General features: G+C 29.1%; 1 protein-coding gene across 3 annotated transcripts in view; it reads left to right on the top strand.

Annotated features, from left to right (window-relative positions):
• Positions 1–10000, top strand: part of LOC137658583 (zinc finger Ran-binding domain-containing protein 2-like) — a 29210-nt gene that overhangs the window by 995 nt on the left and 18215 nt on the right. The gene's annotated exons all lie outside the window — the stretch shown is intronic.

The following is a 10000-nucleotide window of genomic DNA, read 5'->3' as shown; positions in this document are numbered from 1 at the left end:
ATATATATATATATATATATATATATATATATATATATATATATATATATACAGTATATACTAAGCGTATATAGATATTTCAATACGGTCGTTAAGCCTTTTTATAATACGATTGGAAAAGAGAATTGAAATAGTTTAAGGGAGAAATGATAGAAGGCTTTTAATAAGCCTTTTTTAAACTATGATATATATAAAAAAAATTGTCTATCATTGCTTAACCAACCACTCCACAAGGTAAATGCGTTTTCCCTGTTGGTTGATTGGTTAAAGTGTGTTCCCATAAGCTTCAGTAACCTAGGCAGTTATGTTTCTAAATGACAAATAATTATTTTACATTTTATTCAATCTCATTCATAGTTGTAAAAAGTTCTACGTACGCATGTCAATATACAAGATGATTATATGCTTACAAGAATCAGGCAATACTGATAAAAAATGTAAAATGACAAAAACTAGTTTTTAAATCTGTGAATAATCATATACCAGAAAACTTTGGTTATATGTAATAATAAAACAAAATCATATAAAGTTAATAAATGCATAAATATTCACCATGCATATAGATTTTAATGTGATAAATGTCATTTTAAAAAACAACACATATCGCGATAAAAGCTATCTATCTAACGCTAAGGGTTATCTTGGGTCAAATTCCTACATCTATGACTTTTTAAACCTGCAGTGAAATGGTTTATTGAAACAGGCCAGGTAATAATGAGCTATAGGCATCCACGCATTATTATGAATTTCTAAGATACAAAAGTTGAAGTAACGTTCTCTTTGTTATGAATAATTTGATTAGGATACATAGGAGTTGTACTGGGACATTGATATGTTTCAAAGTATTATTCATGTTATTTAGTACGGTTGGATATGTACGTAAGCTTAATTATTTAGTGAATTGTCCATCTTTAGGCTAAAATCAAGTTTTTCAAGTGATATTGATAAATTTTTCTATGAAAGAATACTTAGGGTTAACTTAGCGTTAGTAGAAATATAGTGTAGTAGAACGTATTGGGATTCTCTTAGTAAACTTTTACGTAAATTTACCATAACAAATAGACTCAGATTCTCCTAGGAGACTTTCGGAGATATATTATATAATATGGTATGATTGGTTAAAAGATTGCACTTAAAAAATGCATGGGTTATGATGATTGATATTAAAGTTTTTTCTGCACAAGAAATAAGTCTTATTATGTGTCTGAGTTTTAAAAGGTTTATCCACATGACCTAAAACAGTGAAATTTTAATATCAACAGAAATACTACATTAATCCGAGTAATATCGAAGATAACTTATCAAATTGCATATCGCATATTTTGAAGATATTTTATATTATATATTTCATTACAAACTACATACTATAGGTCGTTATAACTTATGGGTTAAAAAAACCTTATCGAAAAAACTATACTAAATTTTCTTAATGAGGCAAATTTGCACCGACTCGTCAGGGTGTCCCTTTAGCTCGGAAAAAAATTCCTAATAGCTGATTGGTTAGAATTATCTTCTCTAACCAATCAAGTAGTAGGAAACTTCTCCGAAGTAAAAGGACACCCCTGCGAGTCCATGTAAATGCGCCTATTAAGAAAAAAATGAGTATAGGCGGATTCTATACAGCATTTTATCTAAAAGTACGAGATTCTAGATCTAAAATACAACCATACAGTAACTAATAGGATAAGTACAATTTTCACAACTTAAATACAAACATTCTCGAATGTTTGCCTTTTAGTTTAAGGTAAATTAAATTTCAAATATATATATGAAAAACGGGTGGATATGATGAATCTATTTCAAGTTTTGTCCCTTTATCATTAAGAATAATATAAGATTTACTTTACCTTACCAATGAAAAGTTGCTATCTGTTGCATGTTGAGGTAATTCTAAGAAAATGTATATTAAGGCAGATATGAACATATGTATATTTAATTATAATTTATCACTTTCTTCTTGTGATAGATGAATATTTTTTTGTGCTATATCTAAAGAAAATAGGAATAATAAAAGTATGTCTGGTTTGAATGGTGGTAATTCTCCTTTTTATTATTTATTTATTTCATTTTCAACATTTGATCGATAACATTTTATTACTTTATGCTTGTATATCTTTTTCGTTGTAGAATATACCTTGATATAATGTCCTCTACAGCATTATTTATTAGAAGACGTCGAATATGCATAAAGCAATCATTGTAACTTTATCTGACTAACACACTAATATCCATGCAAAAGGGTATATATATATATATATATATATATATATATATATATATATATATATATATATACATATATATATACATATATATATATATATACGTATGCATGTATACATATGTATATATACATATATATATATATATATATATATATATATTTATATATATACTTTTATATATATGTGTATATATATTACATATACATATATATATATATATATATATATATATATATATATATATATGTATATATATTACATATACATACATACATACATATATATATATATATATATATATATATATATATATATATATACTTACATACAGCACAACCTACCTAATAAAAAACAAAATATATTTTCATAATTGAATGATCGTATAAACATTCCAAACTTAAGAATAATACATAAATATTCTGAAGCTAGAATAATTAGGGAAATGCAAAAAATAGGCATCAGATTAATTTTTTCATTCTACTTTTCAAATTATAATTAGTGGGAAAATATGGCTTAACATTATTATAGAAAAACTTATGATATAATCTTATATCAGGTTTTCAAAGCTGAACTAACATGAATTTCATATGAAACAATATTATGAATAAGTCTTTGGAGTTACTGTAAAATCATATTGATTTTATTATTATATTATATTGATTTTATTATTATATTGTCCTCATCTCTGATTTTTTTCGTTATTTTTTCATATTGATAACATATTACAGTAAATGGATATGGAAACATAAACATTTTTCTTAGTGTTTCACCATATCTTTGCTTCCATTATGGAAGCCTTTATTTGCTCACAACAACATAATATCATCTATTTCACATTTTCTGAACATTCCCTACATTGATTTCTTACTAATTCTATCCTAGGTTTTTTCCAGCTTTGAATTTATTATGTGAAACTTTTATTTTAATCTAAGACTTCTCCCATAACGTTTTCTCAGCAAAGATGGTATCCAAACATCCTCATTTTTATCTAGACTCATACCGTTCTTCCCTTTCAATTCTTCTGCTGTCAGTGTAATTTGTATAATCAAAATCCCATAAGACATTTTCTTTGGTATACTAAGTTGTTATGTTTTTTAATTTCTTATTGCTACTTTATCATAATTCACTCGTATACCAAGGCACATCTACTCCTCTCATCCTTTCCCTTGGAAGATTTCCTTCCCAGAGTATTACCTTGCACACCCTGGTTAACTACTGTACTCAATCACACTGTCCCCACCATAAAATAGCATTTCTCTTGTACTTCCATAAATTCTTGTGTTATGGGTTCAAAACACATGTTGATGATTCTATATAACTATAGTGGATACATAAGTAGGGGATATCTAGAACGCCACAGGCCACATTAACTTGTAACACATGTACAGGATTTTGGAGTTACACAGTGAATCGTAATGTGTGCAGTGGAATTTAGATTAGTACAGTAGAATATAAAGTAATAAATTGGACTCATAAGTTCATACATGGGGGACTCTAGTACGAAACAGGATGTGCAGGGGGCGGGGCGGCTGCCAAGAGAGGCATCCAATGGGCTTAAAATGTATGGGCACACATGGGGCATACACCATATCAATGGCACTCTATAGCATAATATAGTCATACAAATAAACTTAATTATACATTAGCAGAGGGACTCTAAGTATTGGAGGCCTTGTAACATATCTAGGGATCTATAGAGTTATACAGTGGACTCGTGAACTGTAGTATAAATGATGTTTTGTAACATATAACATGACTTTTGAGATTTTGATTACATGGAAGAGATTCTGACATACGAGTGAGGTTCTGAATTAAAGGGGTATTCAAGATGGATACAGGTAAACGTACATTAATACAGCAAACTTATATAATATGCGGTAAATTGTAGAATATCCTGATGAACTAACTAGCTAACACAGAGATCGTAATCATCCATTTTAGAGTGAGTACATATAATACATATCTTGCGCAATAGAATTAATCCTTAATTCCTATATTTACCATTAGATAATTCACAGTAAATGTATATTTAAATAACATTTACTCTTTTTAGCGATAAGTGGTTTCATGTTATGGTATCTGTACACGTTTATGTGTTTTTAATGTGGGAGGGAGTGATTGTCAGTAACCATTGTTCAGACTTTGGAGGTGCAGAATAAAGTCTGATTTGAACGGTTAATTTTATATCTGATATGTATATTATGTATAATTTCATACAATTACATACAGGTTTACATGTATACGGTCGAATTTTTCTCATATATATATATATATATATATATATATATATATATTTATATATATATATATATATATATATATATATATATATATATATATATATATATATATATATTTATATGTATATATATATATGGATATATACAATTATATATATATATATATATATATATATATATATATATATATATATATATAGGTATATATATAACATATATATATACAGTATATATATACATATATATATATATATATATATATATATATATATATATTGTGTGTCCATAGGCGCTCACACACATTTATGTGTATATATATATATATATATATATGCATATATATACATATATGTGTATATACACACACACACATATATATATATATATATGTATATATATATTGTATATACATATATATATATATATATATATATATATATATATATATATATATATATATATTTATATACATTATATGAATGTGTGTTTATAGATGGATAGATACATAAACAGACACATACCCACACACATGTACATAAATATGTATAAGCATACACATACCTCTATATACAATTGAAGAGTTACTTTGGATGGTTATATATTGATGTGAATGGCATTCCTGTATCAATTAATTTGGTTTTAGATATATGCTGTAATTAATTAAGATTAAGAAAAAAGAGAAAAGTGTCTAGTTAACTAAATAAAAAAAGAAGGCTTTTATGGATATAAATTTTTTTTTTCTCCTTATAGAGTTTTGTTTATATTGATCTATATTATGTTCATATTAATCTTTACACTTCCCTGAAACTTTCATTCTGTTATTCACTTGTCTCTAATTCTCTCAACCAAATGATAATTTCATCTTTATAAAGACTGAGTTTCAGAAATCTATTGGTACTGATACAAAAGGAATAAGTCTGGCATAGCCTCTGTACCATGGTCTTCCCCTGTCTTGGGTTAGAGTACTCTTGCTTGAGGGTACACTCGGGCACACTATTCTATCTTATTTCTATCCTTCTTTTTTTTCTTTTTAAGTTTTCATAAATTATATAGGAAATGTTTATTTTAATGTTATTACTGTTCTTAAGATATTTCATTTTTCCTTGTTTCCTCTCCTCACTGTGCTATTTTCCCGGTTGGGGCCCCTGGGTTTATAGCATCCTGCTTTTTCAATTAGGGTTGTACCTTAGCTAATAATAATAATAATAATAATAATAATAATAATAATAATAATAATAATAATAATAATAATAATAAATCAGTCATATTACTATCCTTACTGCACTAATATTTTGCCAAATCGTGAACAGTCTTATGAACAAAAGTTTCATGCCTGATTAACACCAATATTCTTAGAATTCAACAATATCCTCTTTCGACATTGTTATATGATAGAATGACATCTCATTTATATCTTGTTCGTAGATAAATCTATTATTTACTTTACCCTTCAAATGACTTAATAATAACGTAATAATAACAATTGTCCATTTACGCTGTTCTTTCCTTATGAGGTTTTTTGTCAGTAGTTTAGAATTCTCATACGATAATATTATCAATATTCAGTTAATATCATCAAAAACTTAAAGATGACCATATATTGAAAGATTACCATACATTGATATTTGTACCTGGTGGTCCTCAAATGATTCAATAAATAAATGAATAAAAGTTTCATTAATTTTTGTATCAGCTAATACCTATTTTTTCATCTTAGATATTTGGAAGTGTCCAAAAATTACTCCATCTAAAAATAAGTTTCTCCCATTTTCTTAAAGCCGGGTCCCAATTGGCTCATTACCAGTCCTCTATACGTTTCCTTTTCTCTGGGATTTTCACATTTTATTTAAGGTTTTCCAATTGATTTCTTCAGTTCCCCTGCATTATTCTCCTTCCCTCGTCTTTGGCAGGATAGTTGAGAAAGTCTTTTAAGATTTCCGGTGATCAATCTTTTCTGAAGAAGTGTTTTAATTCTTTCATTCTACCTTGTTTCGAGTATTGTTCTCCTGTCTGGTCTTCAGCTGCTGAATCTCACCCTAATTTCTTGAACAAGAACTTGTCTATTAAATTTCTTATTCCTGATCTAGATATTGATCTCTTGCGCCGTCTTTCAATTAGTTCCTTAGACAACCATCTCTTTTCTCTTAATAGTAATCCTCCCGTAAATTGTTATTCATATATAAATATATTCTCTTGTTCACGTACTATCAAGTATATCTAGACGCACGCATGGAAATGTATGAACATATATTTTATTTCAATCCTAATTTTGCATATAATAGGTTCACAACTCATAAAAAAAGATCCCATCTCATTGTTTTCGTAACTCAAGCGCTGGCAGGTAGTAGCCAGTCCCTTGAAAGTTCATACTAAGATCCTAGGGTCGCCTTAGCCGAAGAGGTTGAAACCCGTCCTGTAGGAGGTGGGTGAGATCCTTAGCGTCTTCATATTCACATCATATTTCATCATGATCATCGGTGAGTAAACTAATAAAAGTTATTCCTTTTCAGGTTTTACACTTTTTCTTGTTTTTCTTTAATGCTACCGCATCAAATGAGTCCTACGAAGGATCGAGTAATTATCGAACAAATGTTGCTTTTGGTGAACTAGACGGTTAAAAATTTCCCGTAAATAAACGGCAAAAATCCTGGCTTAAATGTTACCAGGCATTTAACGTTTTAAAAACGGATATATTGACGTAAAGGAGTGACATTAAGATCACCAACCCGTAAAAGATAATAACAAATTAAGTAAAATTACGGCCGCCTGTATTTTACTGAAATACGGATGAAAACAGCATATTTTTACGGAAAATATCTGATGAGAATTATGGGTTTTTTAAACAGCCTACACTTGAAGACCCGTGGGCTCGTTTCAAAAGAGTACAAAATCTGTAAAAACACAAAATCTCTCTAAATGTAAACATGGATGAAGAATATATCAAATTTCAAGCTTAGTGAGCTAACCTGACTAAGGGACAGTGACCTTAGCTAGCAGTATAATGTCCTAGAGACACCATATATACATATGATCAGCGCCCAAGCCCCCTTTCCATCCAAGCTAGGAACAGGGAGGGCCAAGCAATGGCTGCTGATGACTCAGCAGGTAGATCTATGGGCTGCCCCAAAGACCCTATCCCTAGCTCACAACGATGGTCAGGTTGTAGACCTTACAAGAAACCTTCGAGTTTGAGCGGAATTCGAACCCCAGTCTGGCAAATGCCAGGTAGGGACGTTTCTAATAAGCCACCACAATCCCCTTAGCAATACAGTTAATTAGGTACAAATACCCAGAAATGCAAAATGGAATACGAAGATATAATTTCCTATAAAACAAGGAATCTACACATTTTTCGTTTTAGTCAAGCCACCAGAAAACCTGAGCTTAATAAAATAACTTTAGTGATCCCTAAAAATACATTACTCCCTTACTGGCATTGTTCTGTAGAAATAATTGCCATATACCCAGTGAAAAGCAGTGTACAATACATGTGTATCATACCAGTGCATCAAATTGCAAAAGAGTCTAAAGTTTTTAATCTGGCATCTAGCTTTCTAGATTTGAACAGTTTAACACCGAATCAAATGAACAACAGTGTCATCTCACGTATGAACAGTTCAACAATGAGTCAAATGAACAACAGTTTCATCTCATGTATGAACAGTTCAACACTGAGTCAAATGAACAACAGTGTCATCTCACGTAAGAACAGTTCAACAATGAGTCAAATGAACAACAGTTTCATCTCATGTATGAATAGTTCAACACTGAGTCAAATGAACAACAGTGTCATCTCATTTATGAACAGTTCAACACTGAGTCAAATGAATAACAGTGTCATCTTATGTATGAACAGTCTAGCACCGAGTCAAATGAACAACAGTGTCATCTCATGTATGAACATTTTAGCACTGAGTCAAATGAACAACAGTGTCATCTCAGGTATGAACAGTTTGGCACTGAGTTAAATGAACAAAAGTGTCATCTTATATATGAACAGTCTAACACTGACCAAAATCGTAACAATGTCGTATCATACATGAACAGTCTGACATTGGAAAACAAAAATATATTTCGTGTCACTTCTGAACAGTCTGCGACAGACCTTGGAGAGTAACTAGCTCGTGTCATTATAGGAACTATCTGAGAATTAACTATTATAAGCAACTGTATTATGTGTTGTTAAACCGACTGCAATTTATGTAATAAACTCTTGTGCATTGTTGCCATTTGAACAATTTAGAAATGTGCAAAACGAACAGTTTTGCAAATTGTTCGATGTTGAAAATCTTACGAATTTTGGCAATGTGTCATATGATAATTGTTTTCATAAGATTATTGAAATAATTTTCAGTTTATGAACTTTTGGCATATCAAATTATATGACTGAACTTGCCAATACTCTCGGCAGGATCTAAGGAATTTTTTTATATATTTGATCTTATTTATAATTAACAGTATTATTTTGATCCTTTGATAATGATCCATATGTATTTTCATAATCATATAATTGAACATTTCAACGAAATGGTATATAGACATTTTCCTTTCAAATCACGTGGAACATTTTGAAATGTACCACAGGGAAATTTAACAAGTTTTGGATATTTTGACAAAGCTCTGTGTGGACAACCGAGTAATGTGTTATAAAACATTTTCTAAGATACCATTTCATAGTTTCCTTAACAGATAGTTTATTCCTCACTATAAATGTCGTATTTTTCTTATATATAAAACTCTTTATGGTAAAGTTTTGGAATAAAAAAAAAATCCCGAGATATATGATGTTGAAAACGGATAATTTCATAGACTCATGAATAAACATCAGTATCAAATAAGTCTACGTACATAAAGTCTTAGAATACTAAAGAGTTACCGAATATATAAAAAATGACTGACACTTAACCGTATTGTACAAAGTTACAAATTTACTTAAATTAATTCGCCACGATGGAGTGTGAAGTTTATATATATAATTTGAATTAATGCGAAGTCATTCTTTAATTAGAAAATTTACTTAGCACTACATGAAAGGATTTATTATAAAAGAAAATGAGCGCTAAATTAAAAGATATATTTTCATTTGCAAAAATGTATATCTACTTCGAATTATGAATCAGTTGAATATGGGTAAAATCCGGAAGACGTATACATAAGAAAGAAAATCTTATATATGTAATAGATTCTATATATGTTTGAAGGCAAAGATTTTCCATTAGTTTTACTACTATAAAAAGTTAGAGGACGAATAAAACGCAAAATATGAAGACTACATTTGCTAGACGTTGAATGTACACACACAAATGCACGCGCTCACAATTACACACACACACGCGCACACACACGCATATATATATTTATTCATATATATATAAACATATATATATGTATATATACATATGTATATACATAAATATATACATATATATATCATAAATATATATTTATTTACACACACACACACACATATATATATATATAGATATATATACTGTATATAGATATGAATATATATATATATATATATATATATAT

Source organism: Palaemon carinicauda, chromosome 19 (genome assembly GCF_036898095.1).
Source record: "Palaemon carinicauda isolate YSFRI2023 chromosome 19, ASM3689809v2, whole genome shotgun sequence".
NCBI classification, from domain to species: domain Eukaryota; kingdom Metazoa; phylum Arthropoda; class Malacostraca; order Decapoda; family Palaemonidae; genus Palaemon; species Palaemon carinicauda.
The sequence above is the reverse complement of the archived record's forward strand: the minus strand, read 5'-3'. Positions and strand labels throughout refer to the sequence as shown.